The following is a 21789-nucleotide window of genomic DNA, read 5'->3' on the forward strand; positions in this document are numbered from 1 at the left end:
TCAGTGCTGATTTACACCCATTGAGCCACTGGCCTTTATATGTCGGTGACTCTACCAAGGCTGGCTCTGTCCTAAAGACAAAAAAAGGAGAATTAATGCAGGCACAGTATTGCCTTTTTTAAACAAAGTCCACCCATACTCTTGGGAAAGGGTGAAGCAAGAATCTTCCTCCCTTGTCACTCTTAGCTTTCAAACCTTTTTCTTTTTGCCATCTGAACTTATTAAAACCCTTCATACACTTATAAATTCTTCTGTGGCACATGATATGGTTAAAGCTGAAATAATAAAAGGACGAGAGCATCTCTGCACAGAGATCCTTAAATATTGAATGCAAATTTCCTGATAAAAATCCTGAAGAATCACAACATAGTCTAGTGTACTATAAATTATGCTAAATCAAATAAATCAGACTATATTGTCCCTAGTGGCTCCTGCACAGTCTTTAAATATATTACCCACTCCTCATCAGTCCATTCTACTCAATAACTAGCTCTGTCTTTGGTCCCCAGGCCCACTTTAATTTGAACAATATATTAGCCTTTGCAGTATAAAGGAGAAGGAAACTTCAGGAAGAAGGTAGGCCGTCTTACAAATGAATCTCCTGTGGCAGCTCTCTGGGATGTGTAGGATAGATGGCTATTCTGAGCAGTCTGCGTCCCAAACGTAGTCAGGGCAATAAATCCTTTCCCAGCCAGCAGCTGGGAGCAGGAGCAGGCCCCGCCTTTGACTCCCCCAGTCCTCACCCCCCTCGTCTCTCTCAAATACAAAGGCGTGCAGCTTCGCCGGCTCTGTTTCGAGAGCGTATTTCATGGCAGACCTGAGACAAGCAAAACCAGAAGCTCAGCCTCAAGGGAGAGGGGTATCCCTTGCTGTGTCCCCCAGCATTGGGTGGCCATGGCCATCCTTGCACAGGTGGAGAAGATGGACTTGAGCATCACCTCCCATAAGCTGCTTCCTGGAAGCTGGAAGAGGGAAACTAAAGGGAGACGGCCAAAAAACCTGCTCCTCCCTGAGGCATCTTAAAAGCAGGGAGACTAAACCACCCCTCCCCTTCCCAGGGTACAAGCTAGAGTACAACATGCCTGAGATACAGGGTCACAGGCTGAAGGTTTGTGGTACCAAGCCAAGGCTTCATTCAGCTTTCCCCTGAGAAAAGAGCGAACGGCCCTGTGTCTAGCATTGTAAAACATCTGGTAGGACTATCAGGAAGGAGACTGCTGAGGATACAGTTTAACAGAGCTGCTGGGATTTTTTTTTTTTTAATTGCATTTATTTTCACATATCATAATAATAAAAAAAGGAAAAGTTGGAGTCTACTCAATTGAGTTAATGCTTTCGGAATTTTATTAATCAACATCTCAGCATTCATAAAAAAATGGCACCTTTTAAAAACAGTGGAAAGGAACATTTCCAAACACTACCAATCAAAAGAAATTATTTTAAAACTCACATTACATGTATTTTTAAATCAACCCCTCAGGGAGATGGGTGTGAACTCTGAATTATCCCAATTAACTTTAGTGCCAGAGATCAAGGCCAAAAAATGCAAAGTCAGCTCTAAGCTTTCTGAGTAGATTGCTGAGGGTGCTACAATGCCAGTAAAGCGGCGACCGTGTGCAGATGAGGTTTTTCATGCCCTGTGCCTGTCCTGAAGCAACACTAAGAAGAGCTCCAGCACAGTAACAGAGCACAGGGCATGGTGAAGAATAAAACGGCACAGCCAGTGACAGTCCCAGTATTCACTAAGTAAAATCTGCCTGGTGAGGAGAAAATGGAAACCAAATTGTTTTAATGCCCATTGAAAAGATGTTTACTGACCAAGCAAATACATTCCTTTTGTCTGGATTTATGGTTAGCATTCACTTAAGGGCAGTAATTTCAGTGCTGAATTAAGATGCTGTATTTCATGCTCAGGGCAGGACTGAATATCAGCATGTGCGTCTGCGAGTACGCGGAGGGGCAGCAGATTAAAAGTGCAAGCACCCTATTATTACCTGTGGGTCTTGTTCTCTTGAACTCCAAGTACTAGTTAATACACCATGTGCTGTTATTTACCCCAGAGATGGAAAAATTAGTAGAAAAATCTAAATATGGAGTAGCACAACTGAAGCCCGGGGTCATGAAGGAATTTATTCCCAGGTGCGACCACAGCCAGTGGAAGATCTGGGAAGAAACCAGAGTCCTTACCCTTGCTAGTTGCATTTAAGAAGTTTTCCCCCTCTCTTCTTCCAAAGCTTAACTACTGCTTTCTTTTCTTCAGTCTCTCCTTCCCTGATATCTGGCTGCTTTGCTCTTGCCCTCAGAGGTTCAGTCTCCTCCTGATCCCATGTTCCCTTCTCCTTCTGCAATATCTGCTTGGGCCCTCTGCCCCTGCCATGGGAACTCATGAGAGTTCAACCTGTCCTTCTCTGGGAAGGAGTGGCATCTCTCACACTGCCTGGAAGGGCAGTGCAAACAGGAAGTGCCATAATGAAATGGACGGGAAGGAAAGGAATTGGTGGACCTGCCCCAAGTTCTGAGGGTTGCACCGTGCAGCTCAACCAGGCAGGTCAAAGAGCAGCTCTGATCTGTTGGCTAGGAGGGGAGCACAGGCCTGATCATCATCAAGAGAACTTTTGGTGGACAAGACATAGTTACTCGCAGTGGAACATGACCTCTCCAAAGCAACAAAATAGGATGCAGAGCCACACCTCGCAGCAGCCCTCAGCAAGGTCCTGCCTCCCAGGCAGAAGAGCTGGATCAGCATAACTGCACTCTTCTGAGCCACGTACAGCAGAAACCAGTCGGCCATTCAGTGCACTGGCCCGATTCATCTTGTGAAATCAACTAGTGAAAGAGAGGGTTAGGGTAGGGGAGTGGTTGTCATCATCCCCATGAGATACAGGAGCTTTATTTCGACTATGAATGAAAGAATAACATTCAGAAACTATTAAGGCTTCTCATTCAAACACATTCAAACAGATACTACTGAGCACTATTCATGCCACAAAGGTTTATTTAACCAGAAGACAGTGAGGGTCCAAGAACCAACAAACACAGAGTTTGAAAGTTTTCAAGGACACGAAGTTAAATTCAGAATAAAGGCCTGTGAAGGCTAACTGTTGTGCTGTTCACATAAGTCCATTTTGAGCAGAAATTGTCATGTGAACAAATGTTACCCTAGAATGCTCAAGCTTTAATAGTGCACAAAGACCAAATCAAGAGTCACTGAGCTACCTAGAGCAAAAGGCAAGGTTTTACCACAAGCCCCCATTCTTCAAACAAGATTTATTGCAACAAGCAAGACTTGGAGGGGTATGGTCTGCAACGGCAACCAAGTAGTCCATGATCCTTGAAAGGCCAGATTTCTGTTGACCAGGTTGAGCCAGTTCTCAAACCCACTTTGTGAAGGGAACTTCTGGTTGGAGTGAGTGGGAACCTACTCGCTTGGCAGCTGGCGCTGTTCAAATAAGTGTCTGGGAGAAAGGAATTCAATAATTCAAAAGTTGTTGGATCTTAACCAAATCCCGTTGACTCATCTCTCAAATAATTCAGCAGACTGCAATATTTACAGTACATTGTTTTAAGAAAATTATGCAAACTATATGTCTTTGTCAGATAAATTATTCACAGTGAGCAATATGACCCTGCCGTCATTCATAAATATAGCTCCCGACCCAGTTATTTCTCCTGTTGTCTAACTACTGCTTCAGTTATCTCGAGCTTTTGAGAAGCTCTAGGATCCAGCAAAAATAACACAGCCATTTCAGTCAACTTAGCTCTGCAGTGCCACAGCTCCTTTCCCAGTGAGCCTCAGAGCGCTATGCAAACAGGGTTAGGATTGTTACTTTCATTTTATGGATAAGGCAGCATGGTGAAAGCGATGCCCTATCTAAAGATGGACAGTGGCCAATGATGGAGCCAGGAGCACAATCCTAGTTGAAGATGCTCAGTCCTGTACTGAAATTCATACTTTCCTTTTTAAGATACGGCTGGCAGCTCTGTCCCTTTGGCAAATGCCCCGTTGTGTTTTCAGGTGTCTAAGCTGCTTATTAAGGTGCCAGGTTAAGACTGGAGTCCCACAGAAAGACACTTAGGGATCACAGCATCCTGAGACTGAGGTTCATGATATTCTGGCCACCTCAGAGAGCCCCAGAGCCCATCTGAAGACATTTGGGTCAGAGAGGCATGCAGAGCCTGAATCCAGGAGGAACTGTACATGGCAATAGCTTTGCTGTGGCATATAACAGAAACCAAGCAGACAGCTGGCATTTGGAAAAAGAGGTCAGATCCACCATAATCTTTCCTTAGAGTGTTCAGGATATGTATAGACTAGACTAGCTCCAGAAAGAGTAATGTTAACATTACAAGGAAAACCACAGGAAACAGGGTGTTAATGGCTAAAATGTAGGTCTTACCAGATCGAGGAAGGAGACGCAAGGAAGCAGAGAGACTCCAGAAGAAGCTGCGAGTGCATAGTCTTTGTGGGGGGGGAGAAAAGCAGCCAAACCTTAAAAAGTTTCATTTATGTACATTATTGAAAGAACATAACATGGAAAAATGGAATTTTCCCCTCCAAGGGGAGAAGTCTTTGGGGAGGTGGTTGATGCCAAATGTTTTTGCTGTGCTTGGTACAAGGTTTTGGCAGATACCACTATACAAATGGAGCAGACATTTGTGCTCATTTAATAAAGGAGACACCTCTTCTCCATGGGGATTGGAAGTCCAGTGGCTTTGATGATCTGAATGAATGTTTTTGATGGTGTAAATTGTGGAAAGGTTTACATAAACAAAGTTTTGATCAGAAGGAAAATAGCAGGGGTAGAGGCTCTGCACAATACTGAAGAAAACCCAGAATGCTGACTTAATGCTGAAAAATTAAAAATACACTTTGTGTATAATAGAAATAACATTCCTAGGAGAAAAAAGAACACAGCAAAATGACCAGAGTGGTAGCAGTACTAAGATCATCACATTCTAGGTACTCCAGCAGAGATAGGTACAAAAAAGACAAACATCCCTCAAAATACTGAATGAGAAAAGGAAATTTATACTTAATCCAGCTACTTGACTTGAGAGTCTGAAAGTGTGTCTATGCAGACAGGACCATAAGATGCTGGTCACATTAAAAAGTCTGAGGTAGTTAATCAGAGGACTGTATTGAAGTTCAGCCCTGAGCTGCTAAGACAGTAGGTAAAAAACTTAGAAGCCCTCTTCCAGAGGTGAGGGGAACAGTTACCTCCTCCTACATGCACTACAGTACAGGCCAAGGCAAGAGAGAGAGAATCTTCATGCTATAAGGACAATTGCCCTTTCCTACCCAGTAAGGCATGGAGGGGAGATCAGACAGGCATTTTTTGAATGCTCTTTTGCTACAGATTTTCACAGGGACATGCCCCGCTTTTACACCTCAAGCCCCAGCCCTGGGAACAGACCCACTCCAAGCTCTGTACCTGCATAGTCCACCTCCTGGCATGGAGTATGCAGGGGCTGAATGCCTCTTCATCCAGTCCAACAACCCTCATTCCTGTAGAGACGATTAGCCGGAGACAGCATTGCTAAACAGGGAGCTGCATTGCACTCTACCTGTATTAAACATGGCACTCCACCTAAGAGTGCATGGCCACAGGCTGCACTGGTGATCTGGAGCTTTAAACAGACTGCAGTGAAGTCCCAGACCCACAGCTGCAGGTCCCCTTTGTACCAGCGTAACAGGCCAGCGAGTGAGGCTATCAGTGTAATAAAGCACTTACTGGTAGAGGAGGGAGAGCTGTAATCAGATCTATACTCGGTACTTTTAAATCATAAAATAACAAGAGGGACATAAGGGCTGTCAGCTGCAGACAATTTTTTGAAAAGAAATGACAAATTGAGATTGCCAAAGCTATTAGGAAGTGAGCTCAGGGGCATCAGGGACTTGATGGTCCATGAAGATATATTTAAGGAGAAGCCAAATATAAACCACAATGGGGCATCACGAAAGCTGCTGCCATGTACTGGAAGTGATGCTGCAGGTACCCATCTGTACAGGAAACCAGAGGTGGTTCTGCAGGTGTGTGAAATAACCAGCCCAAGCACCTTATCCAGACCTTAGGCAGGAGGAAGATGAGGAGTGTGTCTACAGCATTTTTGACCAGAAAGGATACCTGCAGCTGCCTGAGCTCCTCACAGCACTAAATGGTTTTGCTTCTGCCTGGTGCTCATGGGGCTGCCCTCTGAAAGCCAGGAGTAGCCAGAACCTCAGACATAAATTGGATGATCATGGTTACTTTGATCAAGAAGCAAATTATAAGCTTTTCATATCCTTCCTAATCTTGATGCTGTTTGCTAAATGCTATTAGTACAAAGAAGCTTAGCCAGGAAGGGACAAGGCAGGTAACTGTGCATTTACAAGTCTCTGGTATGACCTGGATGGACTGACCACTGTGTTACACAATAGTTGGTGTTTAAAAGCCAAGCACTAAAAGAAACTGGTGCTCTCAAACCTCATGGCCTCGAGGGTTTTTTGACCAAATACATAAATGCTAACTGAATTATAGGAAACTTTTGTTATTGCACAGTCCGTGCACATACTTCTGGGGTCTACTTGCTCTGTTCTCCCTAAAGGGAGGGCTGCAATACATTCAGAAGAGAGACGTCCTTTGAGATGATGCCCAGAGACAGTACAGCTGTTTCTTCATGCAGATATCCCACCAAATACACAGATCCCTGATCATTAAAGGAACATCAATTATCTCCAAATCTGTCCTGATCTGGTCAGAGGAAGTCTCCAGCTCCTCTATGACAGGCAATCACTGCAAGTCTATTTTGGTACTTGCTGCTACAATAAATACTCCCACTAACTTAAGTCTTTGACAGGACGGTTGTTTCCATCACTGAAACATCAGTTGAGGTTTTGACATAGTTGAGGTTTCTATCACTGAAAAGATGTGCCTCTGAATTTGCAGTTTCCTACAGACATTTGTAGAGCCAAAAGGCTCCCTGCCTCTATCACACAAGAGTGGGATGTATGACTGTTCCCCACAGATGCCACCACTCTTGAAGCACATACACACACATGGAAATGAAGCAACTCCTTCAGCCGCAACTGTTGGCTTTCCTTTGCACAAACAGCCAAGTATGAGAGAGAAAGGAGTTCTGGAGGGTTATGCCGGTTTCACATGGGTGATTGGAAATCACAGATGAGCTTTCTTGGTCGAAATAATAAAAATGTTTATTTCCTGTTTGCAGTTGCTTTGAGGGAAATTTGTAGTATGAGAGCAACTGCACATGAAGCCGTAGCAGGCAGGAGTGCTGTGCTGAGATGGGGGTCGTGTGTTCCCATCCCTGTGGCATCATGACTGGGCACGATATTAAACCTTCCCTTTTCCTTCCTCTCCATATCCCTTCTTCCCCAGTCAGCCTGTCCTTGAGAAAGCAAAAGGATAATTTGCAGAAAGAAAGATGCATTTTCCCCCCTTTGTTTGGATATAATAGCTCATTTCTCTTCTATCCTTTGAAATACGAATTTGTTCCATGGAGCCCATGAAGACTCAGAACCAGAAAATACCACCCCACGATGACGGCTGATGGCCTGTCTTGTGCGTGCCCATCTCTGCCAGCCTCTAGCTTACACTGACACTTCATGTGCGGGCAAAGGCAGCAAGACTGCTCTCCACAAGTGGATAGCAGCTTTATTCCCATAAAAGATGCCATTTAAAGCAATGTTAAAGACAACTTTCTGCTAGCTAGTTTGTGTGTGTATAAAAAAATACAACAAACCAAATAAAATTCTTGGTGTCCAGTGCAAAGTTACTGGATCTCAGACTTGTTGGCATTTGCTTTTGGACTGGAGAGAGAAATATCTCTGCAAAGTTTCCATTGATCTATAAAGCAGAAACATCTGCTGGAAGTGTTGTCCCAGGCCGTCTCTGACTGCAGTCAGCAGGAGGCGAGCCTTTGGTTAATAAGCTTTCTCTCTCCCTTCCACAGTAGATGTCATTGCAATGAGTATGAAGCACAATAAGAAGGTTTACAGGATACAGACTAACTCAGCCAGAAAATACAAAACGCAAACATGGAAAAAAGGCATCACTGAGAAGACTGTCAACAGCTTTCAGATTAGTGATGTACTCCTGCCAAAGTGAAAACAGAACCACTGGACCAGCTACTCCGAACCAGTCCTGGGACTTGCCTCCATTAAAAACGCCATACGGACCATTTTAAAGCTCTCTTCTGCAATCCTATATAAAAAAGCTTGTGAGGCTGGGATTTAATCAGTAAAAGACTGTCCTCACTGGCAGGATTTTTGGAGAGTTTAATTCAATTTGCAGTGTAGTTTATGCCATATACCCACACTGAGATTTTTAATTTCCTCAGTGATGCTAATTGGTATGCACTTCCAACGTCGCCAACAGCATCCCACAGGTACCAGAGGAGTGGAAACTCCCCAGGAGAGAGATGAGCCTGGGATTCACTGCTGGCAACAATATTATAGAGTTTGAGCAAAGTTTGTGCTCCCCTAGGCTGCTTTTCGCAGCACAATTGCTTGTTGTTTCCACCTACAGGAAATTTTGGAGGGTTCACCTAGAAACCTCCTTGGTGAGGCTAACACCGATTCTCCCCCGCAGCCACCAGCCTTACGACGCGGGACTTCAGTGGGTCCTCCTCCGCTTCCACCACGTCGCCCGTCGCAGCCTCCTGCACCGGTGAGCACCTACTGCTTCACTTGCCCTGCCCTTAGGAAAACAGAGGGGTCAAAAGTGGGTGTTATCCACATCTGCAGCGGTCAATGAGACCCAGACTGGCTTGTGAAAAAGGTTTTTTTCTGCACCCAAGGGATCTGCTGGTAGAGGGGAGGGCTTGGTTTGGATGAGCACTCCGAGGCAAGCGCCCCAGCAAGGTCTACCCATGGCATGGCAAGTGCTGGTGCCCCCAAGGGCTGCCAGGACCTACTGAAGCTCTGCCACCCCCAGCGCCCTGACGCCTTTAAGGTCTTTAACAGCCTCTGGGTAATCATCCAGCAAATGTCATCAGTACAGACATGGCCAGTGCTTCTGTGAGGCTTAGCATCATTTTCCTTCTCCAGGGGAACCAAAAGTTAGCTGGTACAGAGAACAGCCTATTTAATAGCAGGAACAACAAGACTCTTCTTATTATTCCGTGCTGGTTATAGCATGTCACTCTGTCATCACCCTATCATTGCTCTGTTGCGCACACCACTTATTCTAACTTTAATGGGGTTACACTTACCAAGGTTATAATTACACATTATAGTGTGGCTTTCCTATGTTGAAAAAAGGACTAAATGTACAATTACACAGCTCATAAATAGAAGGACGCCGTACTACAGCATTAGCACACATGCCCACATAAAACCTTTAATTTCAGTTGCAAATAGATTATAGAGATTTTACAAGGATGTTATTCTGACTGTGGCAACTGTTAGCACCGCCTCTTGGTGAAAACCTCCAACTGCACAGGACTTTTCCCAGCAATGCCTCTCTTTACAGGGGTGAGGACTACAGCTCCTGCAAAGCCAGTCATTAACTAGAAAAGCATTATGAAAAAAGGATTTGCTGGTTGATATCATTATTATTGTTTTTCCAAATTTTTAAAGATAAATATCTGAACCTACGTGTACCTCTTTAAATTATTTTAGGATTCAGAAACACTTACTGACCCCTAACAGTCAAAGACACAGTCAAGTGAAAAAGCGTATGTGCCAAATTCAGTGACCTCTCAAAACTTTAACATAAGAGCCAAAGAGAAAAACATATGGCAAATACAAATGCCTGGACAACTATTGACACCAAGATTAACTGTCACTGTGACAAAATGAGACTTAAGTGATTTCTTTCAAAAACACCCCTCATTTGAGTAATAAATATCAATCAAAGGGGATCAGAGGGCTAAGTAACTCATCTCTGATCCCCAGAGGGCTTCTGAGAGTGACACGCTGCATGTTGTTGATGTGAAAAGTCACGATGCAACTAGACTCCACCAAGAGGATCTCCCACATATTCAAAGGTTTTTAATGCTCAGTAGTTTGGTTGAAATAAAAGCATATTAAATGGTAACGATCTTTCTTAGCCACTCCCTTGTCTAACAGCATTCACTTGGGGCCATCCACATCTGAAGTTTCATGACCACACGAAACTTTTTTCCTCAAACAGACTTGCCACAAAAACCACGTACATCCCACCACACATGTTCAACTGTGTCCTTGCTGTTGTGAGGCCACCAACAGCACTGGCTGGGAAGGCTTTGGTGACGAGGTCCAGTGGGGTCATGGAGGTTGAGCTGGTGCAAGGGGAGGGGGCAGAGCCTGTGGGCATGGGGGTAGAGCGGATCCAAGGCACCCAATGCCACTGTACTGGAGGACATCACCAAGAAGATTTTCAGTGAAGGTAAGACATTCCCCTTAAGTCTTTCCATGAAAAGCCCCAGGGCAGGGTAGGCAGAGGTATCTAGGCTACAATCTCAAATGACAACTTCAGTCATCCTATGGCTGTGTGTCTAACACCCTCATGTTTTATAGGGCTCAGGCAGATTGTTAAACTTCATTGTTTATCAAGTGCCCACGTTGGCCAAGGGTTGAGCTATGTGTCCACATTCACTGATCCAGCCCATAGCATAAGCAGAGTGATACGGTATCTTTAGTCTCATTAATGCAGGAAAGACCAAAGAGAGAAGGGACAGGAGGATCGAAAGAAAGATAAAGAAAGGGAGAAAGAGAGAAAGGGAGAATGGGGTGGTGGGGAAAAGAGAGATTATTCTGTTCATTCCTTTCTGTTAATTTAATTTTCAATTTTAATTGTGCAGAATAGGCAAATAGAAATGAATGACTGATGTCTTTGGAAATGTATAAAACATGAAAAGTATGCATTTCTCTTAAAGTAGCTTTGAAATTACTTACAGCACACTGCACTCAGAGTTGCTTATTTTGGTACAGAGTCCTGTGATCTGCAAGAGGCATGAGTTTCAGGAATGGAAAGCGTCTGCTACAGCCTTATCCTTCCTTCTTTTTTTCACATTAAAAAAAAAAAAAAAAAAGAAGAGGAGGAAAGGATTTCAGTGTCTCTTAGCTAAGATTTCCTACCTTTCCCTGTGTTTTCTAGTATCATACTCCTGTGTGTATTACTATTACTCCAGGAGGGAAATTCCCCTATCTTACATTTTCTACTTGACTATAGTAATTTCATCTTCCTCCCTCTTGATTCCAGCAACAAAGGCATCTTGGTTTGTAGGTTCATGCAGGCACACTTAATAGAATATACAATAGAATAATTAATAGTATAGTGGGCCATGTAAATCCTGATCATGGATATGTATAGGAACATACACATGCATAGATATAGTCAACTTCTACATCCCTTATTCATTGAGAAGAGCAACTGGAAGTACTTAACAGAGAGATATGAAGAAAGTGTGCAGAATGTGGGCCTGGAACTTGGAGGTAGAATAAAATTTCAGTTCTGAGGGTCAAACGAGTTTGTGATGCCTCTTGTATAACAGCAGCAGCTTAAGTCAACATGTTCAGAAATGATTTTCAATTCTAAGTGCTTTAAAATGAGACTGAGGCCTGCTTTTTTAAAAAGGGCATGATGATGTCTCACAACCAGACCCCTTGCTCTGGTCAAGCAAAATGCAAGGTAATCCATATCAACTCTCATTTTTTAAAACCCCGCATTTTGGCTATGACAGCTCTTGGATTTTGGCAATGCTAATGACTGTGAAGTCTCAGCTGAAAGTGTGCACACTCATAACTTACCCACCTGTAAATCTACAGGAGGAAATGGAAGAAATTTTACAGTATTTTGCAACATGAATTAATTTTTTGCCAGGGAAAACAATGGGAAATGTACATGCATTCGAAGGCCTCATGCCCTGGCTAGCTATTAGCTGACAGCAATGAAAACTCCTTGTGAGCCCTCACACTTCCATTTTCTGCTATGGTGGGGCAGATTTCTAGTGGAATAAGGACATCTCCAGGAGAATACAGAAGAGCTTCCATCAACAGAGGCCTTGAGACCACACTGGTGGCATACACTGCAGCAGAGGAAGTAGGTTGGGCAATAAAAGCTGACTAAGGTCCTCTCAGGCTTTTAGAGATTGAAGAAGGAAAATAAACAGGTAGAAATCAGTCTTCTGGGTCTGAAGGAAAAGGAGAAATGAGAAGAAAGTCCCTGAGGGGAGGCACAGGACAGCATTCAGAAATGAGAAGTGGGAAAGAATTGGTTAAAGCCAAATAACGAGTGACTGGCTCACCTGCACTTATTGATGAAAATTACTATATGCCAGTAAGGCCTGTAGTAATTTACAACGTTATGGGACACTTGGGGCACTGTGGTTGTTCCCAGGGGTTCAGAAATTAACCCTTCAATAAGATACGCTGATGGCATTGCTGTACCGGCCAAAAGGAAACAACACAAAAGCACTGGAGGAAAGAGGACCGCTACGCTCATCTCCCCACTACACAATACAGCTCCTTACGGCATCTAAAGAGTTACAACATGTTCAGTTCATTGCTTCCCAAGCAAAGAACAGGAGCAGACAGTCCAAGCTCAGTCAGTGTTACAGAAGAAATAGCCAAACCCGCTGAACGGTGTTTACCAGCAGTTATAGGGCCCTAACAAAAACAGCCGAGTCAGCAGATCCTTTGACCTAAATCAACGAAACAAAGTGCTTGAGAGAAGCACTGTCCTATCCGCAGTGGACGACATCTTTCCAAGATGAATGCCCAAGTTTTTTCCCCTTTTAGATGCCGCAAATGGTTTTTGGCAGATGCTGCTACACCCAGATGGCGCCAAGTTAACTACTTTTATTATGCCTTTTGGATGGTAATCTTTCCGCAGACTTCCTTTTGGCATCGCTACTGCACCCAATATATTCCAAAGGAAATGACAAGGCTACTGCAGCACCTGGAAAGGGATAGTTGCTTGTACAGACAAAGTCCTGGGATATTGCCATTAAGAAGAGAAACATGATAAAAGCCAGCCTAGATTACCAGAGACACTTGGTATTTGGGTCTAAAACACAATAAACGTTGGTCTACATCAAAACTAGCTGAACTATTGAGACAACCTGCATGAAAACTAGGCATAAGGGCAGACTGAAAAAGGTGAATTCGCCTAAGAAAGTAATAAATCAATGCAAACTCCTGAATCTATGTCAAATTGAAATGAAGGCTGGGTTACGTATGGCAATAATATATCCTTGGAATGAACTCCTGGAAAATGAAAGCACCTGATATTTGAACATAATGCAAGAGTATGTTTTCAGCTGAGCAGAAGCCCTACCTGAAGCACACCAGTGCTCCCTTCCCGTAACCACTCGCAGCCGCCCGCTATAGCTGCGTTGCAGATTACCAAATTATTGCAACCTGGTGAGACCGGCGGGGCTGCTACATACTGCTCCCGGACATCCGCTGATGATATAAATCACTCTCTGCAGACTGAGGAGAGTCTCATTGTAAAAGAAGCATGTGAAAAATGTATAAAAAAAGCTCTTCCAGCGAGTCATTTCAACTTTCTACTGACCACAAACCACTTGTACCCCTGATAAATAGGAAATACTTGGATCGTGTGCCAGTGACTTGTCAAGCCCTACTTAGGGCTCAATTAGGTACAATCCACAGACATAATAAGAGTATTGTGCCTGGTACAGCCTTGGTAGCTGGTGGTACCCTGTCTAGATACCTTGCGAATGTGACAGATGTATGACTATTGGAAATGGCTGAGGAAATTAAAGCTTTATTAGAGAGGTCTGCAAGCCTTAAAACCAATGTCTGATTCATAATTATAACACATCTAACTGGCTATTACCAAAAATGTGGAGTTGCAGTATTAGAGTGTGGGAAAAGTGACTGCCTTAAGTACATCAGAAACATACCAATAACAACTGGACTCTAATTCCAGAAAGAAGCAGCATTTCAGAGCCAGCATGGTTATCCCAGTGAAATTATCCTTATTGTACTTCATTACTGAGAATTATGAACAAGCCAAGATGTCCGTTTAATGGTCTGCCACTGGTAGAAGACATCGTGCTTACTCTAGCTATGCCTGCACGTGGTTGGAATGCAGGGGTTACTGCAGTCTCCTGCTCACTGCCAAGATACCTGCCTCACTCCTAAGTTAGGCACACCAGGTCCTCATGAGCAACCTCCTGATCCAGTCCTTGCCCACGGGGACTCTGCTGTGTTATGGCAGTAGTACTGGAGCATGTAGTGGAGCAACACAATTACTTCCCATTTATTCAGGATTCTCAGGGTTAGGTTATTATCCTTAACACAATGACTTCTAAACTGGAATGCCCTTACTCAAATGTTTTAAAGCTTAAGCTCTCCAGCAATAGATTGTACATCTTTATCTGACATTTTCTCTCCCCCTTTCTTCTCCTGGAATTCTTGCTTTCAGCAACCACATCCCTGGTTTCTGATTCCTGGAAAAAAATTTCCTTTCTCATGGTGTCTTGCTCGATCATTAATGTTGACATGCCAAAAGCTTCCCACCGAGATCTCGTTGGCTTTTTTGGCATACCACTCCTCCACATCTGGTATTTTATATAGCCATCCACGGTATTATAATTCTCGTGCCAGTAGCTTTTCCCTTTTCATATGCAGACCATATCTCCCACAGATTTCTCCCCAAATGGGTGCCATCTCTGCTACATTAGCTCCAAACAACCCAGCCCCAAACAACCCAGCTGTCTGAAAGCTTTACGTTTTTCAGAAAACATAAGTCACCAAGACCCAAAATATCTGACAAGCTTATACATATCAAAATTTATTACTAGAAAGTAACACACTCATAGCTTGTGATTGAAAGCTGAGGAAAATGACACAAGAAACATCACTTTCCCCCACGCTGTTGCAGCTGAAGTAGCATCCAGAAACTTGCTGATGACTGATGCCCACAGAAACAGGAATTGATGCTGTTTGTCAATGAATTATCAGGATTACTTTGTATTTATGTTAAAGTGAGCTTTTATTTGTAGACCTTAAAGTGACGCTGCATACCATTCCCTTATAAATCATGAAAAAACCAAACAATCTCTGCATCTCAGATTATATGCCATCCTTTGTCCAGATCATAAAAACGTGCTTCAGAAGGCTGATGAAAACCTCAAGATAGGAATAAAAGAAGAGAGATCCTAGAACAGAGAAACACCATCAAGGGGCCATACCCATCTTTTATCATATTCAGCAATAATACAAACTATCTTAATATACAGAAGGCAATTGGATACTATCATAACCATCTGCTCTTATTCAAAATAAGATAAAATTTAACATTTATTGACTACTTCACATTCACACTCGTTCTACTAAAATTTTGCTCATAGATAGTCTCATTTCATCTGTGTCTTTCATGCTGGTATTTTCTGATCCTGTATCTTACGTTCAGCCTGCTAGAGCTAGATTAAACCAAGGTGCCAGTAACAGCTACTCAACACTAGTAAACTACTACTACTTTTACTCTTATCCTGCCCTCTCTATAATGGTTATTATATACTATCTTCTATATTACCTCACACTGCATGTTGTCCTACCAGAAAAACTTATTCACAGGTCTACAGTTGCCAGAGCGACAGGTCTGTGACTTGTGAGACCTTGCAGTGAAAGTGATTTTTTCCCCATTGTCAATGCTAAAAGCAAAATCAGGTAAGTTTTCCGGCCAAATGTCACAATCAATAAAACCCCACCACCCCAAACAAAAATCAACAAAAAACCACCAGAACCCCAATCCTCAATGCAAGCAGATAATGAGACTTACAACTGAATTATCATTCAAAAATCACGAACAGAAAGAAAACCTTCACAAAATGTTTGAAAAAATCATCAGAGAGACTGCTCCCAGCCTTCATCAGGAATTGCTCACCACTAAAGCAGGTCAAGCTCAGGAAAAGCAAAGGCCTTTGTCTCCAGGCATATGTACAGCTACTTATTTTAAGATGCCTAAAGAGTGAAGTGTTCAACTTCCACCTGGGCTTTTCTAGCAACCAGAAAATAGGTCTTTTCTTACCTGTCTCTTGAAAGAAGTAAGAGGATTCTTCTCGCAGGGGGGAGCAGTTGAGCACTGGAATGGGTTGTCCAGGGAGGCTGCAGCGTCCCTGCTCCTGGAGAGATGCAAAGCTTCACCAAATAAGGCCTCATCTAATTGTGAAGTCAGCTCTGCTTTCAGCATGGAGTTGGACCACATGACTTCCAAACATCCTTTCCAATCCATGTTTTTCTATAGCGTGATGATTCTAATCCTACACTAAATAAAAAATGAAATATTCCACCAACGAAAGGGTTTTGACATGTTTCTTCCGTGACAAACTGCACCTCTGTCTTCACCCCATTGATACAGCTATTGATTGTTTCTGTTTAGCTTACAGGAAAACATTTCTGTTTATGTGAAAATACTGTGCCTGTCATTATAACATCTGTGTGCTATTCAAACAGGTTTTATCCTTGGAACTGTAAAAATCCCAGTGCTTGCCTCATCAAAACCTTTAAATCAGTCTTAAGTTGTAAGGATATGCTTATCCCTACATTCCCCTGCATACTGCTTCCTTATTTCACAGGTGGAGAACTAAGGCATAAAGGAAATTAGTGGAGAGATCAGCAGCTGAACCTTTCCACCTGAATCTCAGTCTGCTGCTTTCAACACACATCCATCCTTTGGTCTTTGTTCTATATCCTATGGGCAATTTCCTTCAGTACAAAAGAGTTCCTTCTTGTAGCTGTAACAGCTGAGCTAAAGGCTTCAATGGCAAAAATATAGTAATCCAAACTGCTCCCTATGCACAGCTTGGTTCATGTGTTTCATAGCACATTTTGAAATAGGACACAACCATACACATTTGGTTGCTGCTTTATAAAGACACCTCTGTGTTGGAAGAATGTCACTTTCATTACAGGCTACTGGAAAAAACAATTATCTCCAAGACTTATTATCTGCTGGGGACAAGGATGAAACTGAAAACACAGACAGCATCATGCATACGCTGACCCTGGGGACTGTGCCAAAGCAACCAAACTGTGCACCCACCCTTCTTCCAGACATTCAGTGCTGACATATCCACAGTGAAGAGCTGAGCTGCTGTGCCAAGCATTTTATGCCTTTCCTGCTTCTCCCTATATGGTCTCTAGTCCCCATGGCACAAATCCTGTCTCCTGTAGACAGACCCTGGTGACCACCACTTATCTGCAGAATTTGTAGAACTTTCTGGGTTTTGTGTCCAGGCATTATTTTTGTTCAAGCATTGCAGTAGTTGCTAATAACCTCAGCATTACCTTTCCCACCTGTCACACAAGCTATATGCCATTTTAATGTTATCCATTTCAATAAGAAGAATATCCCAAGGACACATATGTTGAGCAAGTATCTAACTGCTTAGCTTTCTACTGCACTATCGAGGTGGTTGTTTGCTAAACTGCCAAAAGCAGGACAACAAAACCGCTTGCCAGATCCTGCTCACTTTCTGTGCAAGTCCCTCTTTATCCATCAGATCCAGTCAGCACAGGGTGGAAGAAACTGGCCTCTTTCTTCACACTTCATTTCCCCGTGCGGGTACATACATGTGTCCCACCCCTGACTGTCACACCACTGTCCACTGACAGACTCATTTAGGTGAAATGCCAGTGCTCAAAACCAATCCAGTCCCTAACTACCCTTGCAGTATGGAAGCCGAGTTTCCCAATACTTGTAAGGCAAACAGTGGTGTTTCCAAGGGCATGAAAGGCAGCCGTGCTCCCAACCGGCTGCTGTGCTTGAAAAAATCTGTCTTGCATGTGTGAGCAGCTGGGGCAGGGCATGATCTCCCTCTGGGGACATCCTCTCTTTGCATTGTTTTCCCTTTTTAAGAGTACAAGTGTTGGGCAGCTGCCTGCAACTGTTGCTGTGTAGGATGAAATGAAATATAGTGTTATTAATAAAAGAAAAAAGAAACCCACACAATAGCAAGATTTAGTTAGGTTTCTGAAAAAGGAAGAGCAAAGAAAGGGTTCTCCCCACATCTCTAAGGCATTCTGGGGTGAATATTTAGCTCATATAGCTGTAAGGAGCTTGGCAACGTATGCCTAATTTCCAGTGGGACAGGCAGAAGGGCCAGTGAGAAGGGATGCTGACAGGCTAGGAATGGAGTAGCAATGTGGTATTTTAACAAAGATGAAAAGTGTTGCTCTACATCTGAGAGCAGCTTTGTTAACGCAGTTGTGTTTCTCGGGCCACATAGCTGAACCATCAGTGGGTTTGGCAGTGTCACCTTGGTATAAGCAAAGCTTGATGAAATGTGAGTAATTTTTAAAAGAAAGCATTTCTGTGGGTTTGATTCTCTGTTTTGTGGTCATTGCCTTGGAAGGAACGTTAGTCATTTTGGGCTTTTGCACTTGCATTGAAAAAAAAGAGGGGAAAAATAAAAGGGTGGGAGGTACAGAAGGTTTTAGCGATGGTTACAAGCTCGCTGGGGGCCCGCAGCCAGAGCCTTGCCGACCCACAGGGACCCACAGTGGGACCTGGCCTGCCAGTGGCCAGCTGCCTGTGGGCAAGGGGGTTGCCTGCCCCAGGGCTTGGCCCTGACTGCCCTCCCCTTGCACCTCCTCCTGGCAAGGAGCTGAGCCACCTCCATTCACCCCCCACACCTGAAGCAGCCCAGAAGGGCATATGCTTGCTGCCTCTGCCCTGCATCAGGGCAGGCAGTGTGCCTCCTGTGCAAACCTGGGTGTTGGGAACCAACAAGATGAACAGGAGACAGTGGAAATCAGCCAGTGCACAGCAGTGAGATGAGCGCTTAAGGTCTAGCCAACACCTACACACTGTTGAAGGCAGGCACCTACCTCCATCTGGGTTCCACGTCTGTCCATCCCCCACTTAGAGCTGGTCCATAGACTGGCCCTGTAGAACCCACTTTTTCCAGCAGAGCTGACCACCAAGTAGGATGGGGAGACTCATAATTCCTCAGCCCAAATGAAAACATCCTCCTGCCTCCTTGTACATGCATCTACCCCTTAAGGGCCTGTTATTTACCCCCTTCTGGCCATACCTGGCAGGAATTCACTTTTGAGCTTGCAGAAGTCTGTCAAATCCAAGGAGATTCAGGAGTTTCAGGAGCTTGGTATGTTGGACCCTGAAAGCTGTGGGGAATTTTCCAACAAAATTTTGATTTGCTGAAAAAATTCCAACCAAATCTAAGTGTTGGCTGTGTAACTGTGAGTGAGTTGAGAAAAAGAAAAAAAAAAAAAAGCATGGTCTTATTTGGTTTGTAATTGTAGCCAAGTTACACTTATCTGCTCTGAAAAAAAAAAAACCTTTTCCTTTGTAAAAATCATTGAACAATGAAAATCTGCCTCTACTTACCCCCTCAAATGCAGTGTAAGCTTTGTAGCTAACTAGGAATGGGATCTGTAACATGTATTATGCCATTCGTTACATTCCAGAAATAATTTTCCCATAGCCTTGAAACAGAATGAGTACAGTGCACATAAACAAACAGAAACCTCTCTGGGGCTTGATCTTTAAAAGTTTTACCTCCTGATTCTTCCTGAAAAAGTGGTATCTCTGGCTCTGGTGCTCCTGCAACAGATGTGCAAAAATTCATATATTTACCTCTGTAACTGCCCTAAGCCATAGTTTTGATTCCTGTGTGAGCCATGGGTTGCCGATCACTTTGTTTTAAAAATTCTGCTGGGCTATATTTTTCTAATAGGTTGAAGGCTCACAAAAGAATCATTTTGAAGGGCATGATAACTTCATGGACTTTAGACTTGCCTCATGATAATGCAACACTTTTCCACGACGACAGCATCTGTCCTATGCACCCTGTATGTCCTGAGCATGGTGGGTCTGCTGAGAGAGAGATGCCTGATATATCTATGGAGTGTAATACCCTGATGCAAAGACCATGCTCACCCATAGCCTGGGTGAAAATATTGGCGTCGTTGATAGCTTCTTTTTGCACGATTGTGACCACCTTAGCTGCTGACAGTGGATGCTGTAGGCAAAGCAAGTTCTGTGCCAAGGGAGGAGCAACCACGGCTCTCTGTCCAGAGCCAGAGAAAGGACTACCCCAGACTGAAGACCTCCAAGAGTTAGGTCTCACTATAATCTAAGAGAGAGGTTTTCATCCTGCTATGCTGTTTCTTTACATGCTCCATCCACAGGGCTTAGGAAGCTGTCCCAGCCAAGCAGGTTCACCCAGAGCAACAATAGAGAGAACATGGATGTGACAGGTCATTCACAACTACTGACAATTTTTGCTCAGTCCTTAAGGTGGAGAGAGATCGAGGAAATCAGCAAAAGGTACAAATAGACCCGTTTTGGTTACTTTTCCCAGCTTTCCTCTCTGCATCTGCCTCCTGATTACTGGCTTGCAGATAATTTGATAGCAATTCACAGAAACCACTGCGGCAAGTACTTCACCGGTACTGGGGAAACTCTCAAGGGAGAGGAGAAGAAATAGGTATGAAATTGTTACTCTTTTTGCTCTCTGTGTTTATTTATTTTGGACCCACTGGGCTAGACCGTAACTAAAACTTTATGAACCTAATAAAATTCCCAACATTCTCAGACATGGGTCGTGATGTTTATATATTAGGCAGAATACAAAGGTGTATTTATGAGGAGATTGGAAGTACTTAGAGATGGTTGAGCTCAGGCAAGGCACAAAGCACACATAAGAAATGTTTTTAAACTTAGCACAGGTACAAGTGAGCCAACCAGCGCTCTTCCCCACCTGGGAAGATGAGGATAAACTGTATGGCACATAAAAACCAGAAGCATTTTGGAAATGCTGTGCACCTCCTCACAGAACTGTCCCAATTCCTCACAAGTGGCAGAGTACAGGGCAATTTCATTATTTTTCAGTAGATGTTATTGATTTATTTGCCTAGTTCTTCTATGGCTAAAACATGAGTTCTCTCATTTTGGTAGTGGTGGTAACTATACACACTAATAAACAGAGGAAGATTACAAGAGTAAACATCTTTTTTCCCTGTCTGTCCTCATAAAACACACAGTATTCCCTGATTCAATAAGCAAGATATACTGTCTGACTCAAGTCGAGGGATAATGGGTCTTGGCGACAGATTAGGCTTTCCATCTTTATAAATAAGAAAAAAGCTAGAGGGAATATATGCTGGGATTTATTTTTGCCAGGAGCAAATAAACAATTCTGTCAATACACAGATAATCCCGCTTCCCTGTCTTGCCTTTGGCCATCTCCACCCCATTGCCACTCCACCCCTTTCCTTGGAAAAGAAAAAAAAAAAGAAAAAGAAAGGATATGTGTTCATTCTCCTCCTGTCACGCATGATTTTTTTACTGATTTCAGCATTAACTTTTTTGGATACTTCCTGTCACTGGAAGACCTCTCCCTCTCCCTCCCCACAAGAACAGCATACGTTTTCAATTTAGATTATGTTCCCAGCAGATGTTGCAGGACGTGAAGGCCTTGCTTTCTCTTTCATTAAAGAGGCACTTGTAATATGGTTTATTGCTTTGGATGGAAAAAAGCATGTATTGCAATGTTCAGAAATCAGTCAATACGATTTCATAATCTCTATGTTAAAAAAAAAAAAAAATTGGTTAACGGAAAATAATAAAACCCAAGGTCCGTGTTGAATATATATCCCTGAAGAGTATTTGTAAGCATCCCCCTAAAGGGTGCTATGCAAGGTTTAATATCTCAGAGGGAGCTCTCCAACTCTAATGCCCAGTCATCCCAAGAAACATTTCTTGTTATCTTCATAATATCGTGCATGAAAATTCAGAGTATGCATCAGTGCCTTTGGTTCTCCACATGGATCTTCAGGCTATCTTCCGTGCACAGGGCTTTTATCTGAAG

The sequence above is a fragment of the Eurypyga helias genome, unplaced genomic scaffold (genome assembly GCF_000690775.1).
Source record: "Eurypyga helias isolate BGI_N326 unplaced genomic scaffold, ASM69077v1 scaffold5558, whole genome shotgun sequence".
NCBI classification, from domain to species: domain Eukaryota; kingdom Metazoa; phylum Chordata; class Aves; order Eurypygiformes; family Eurypygidae; genus Eurypyga; species Eurypyga helias.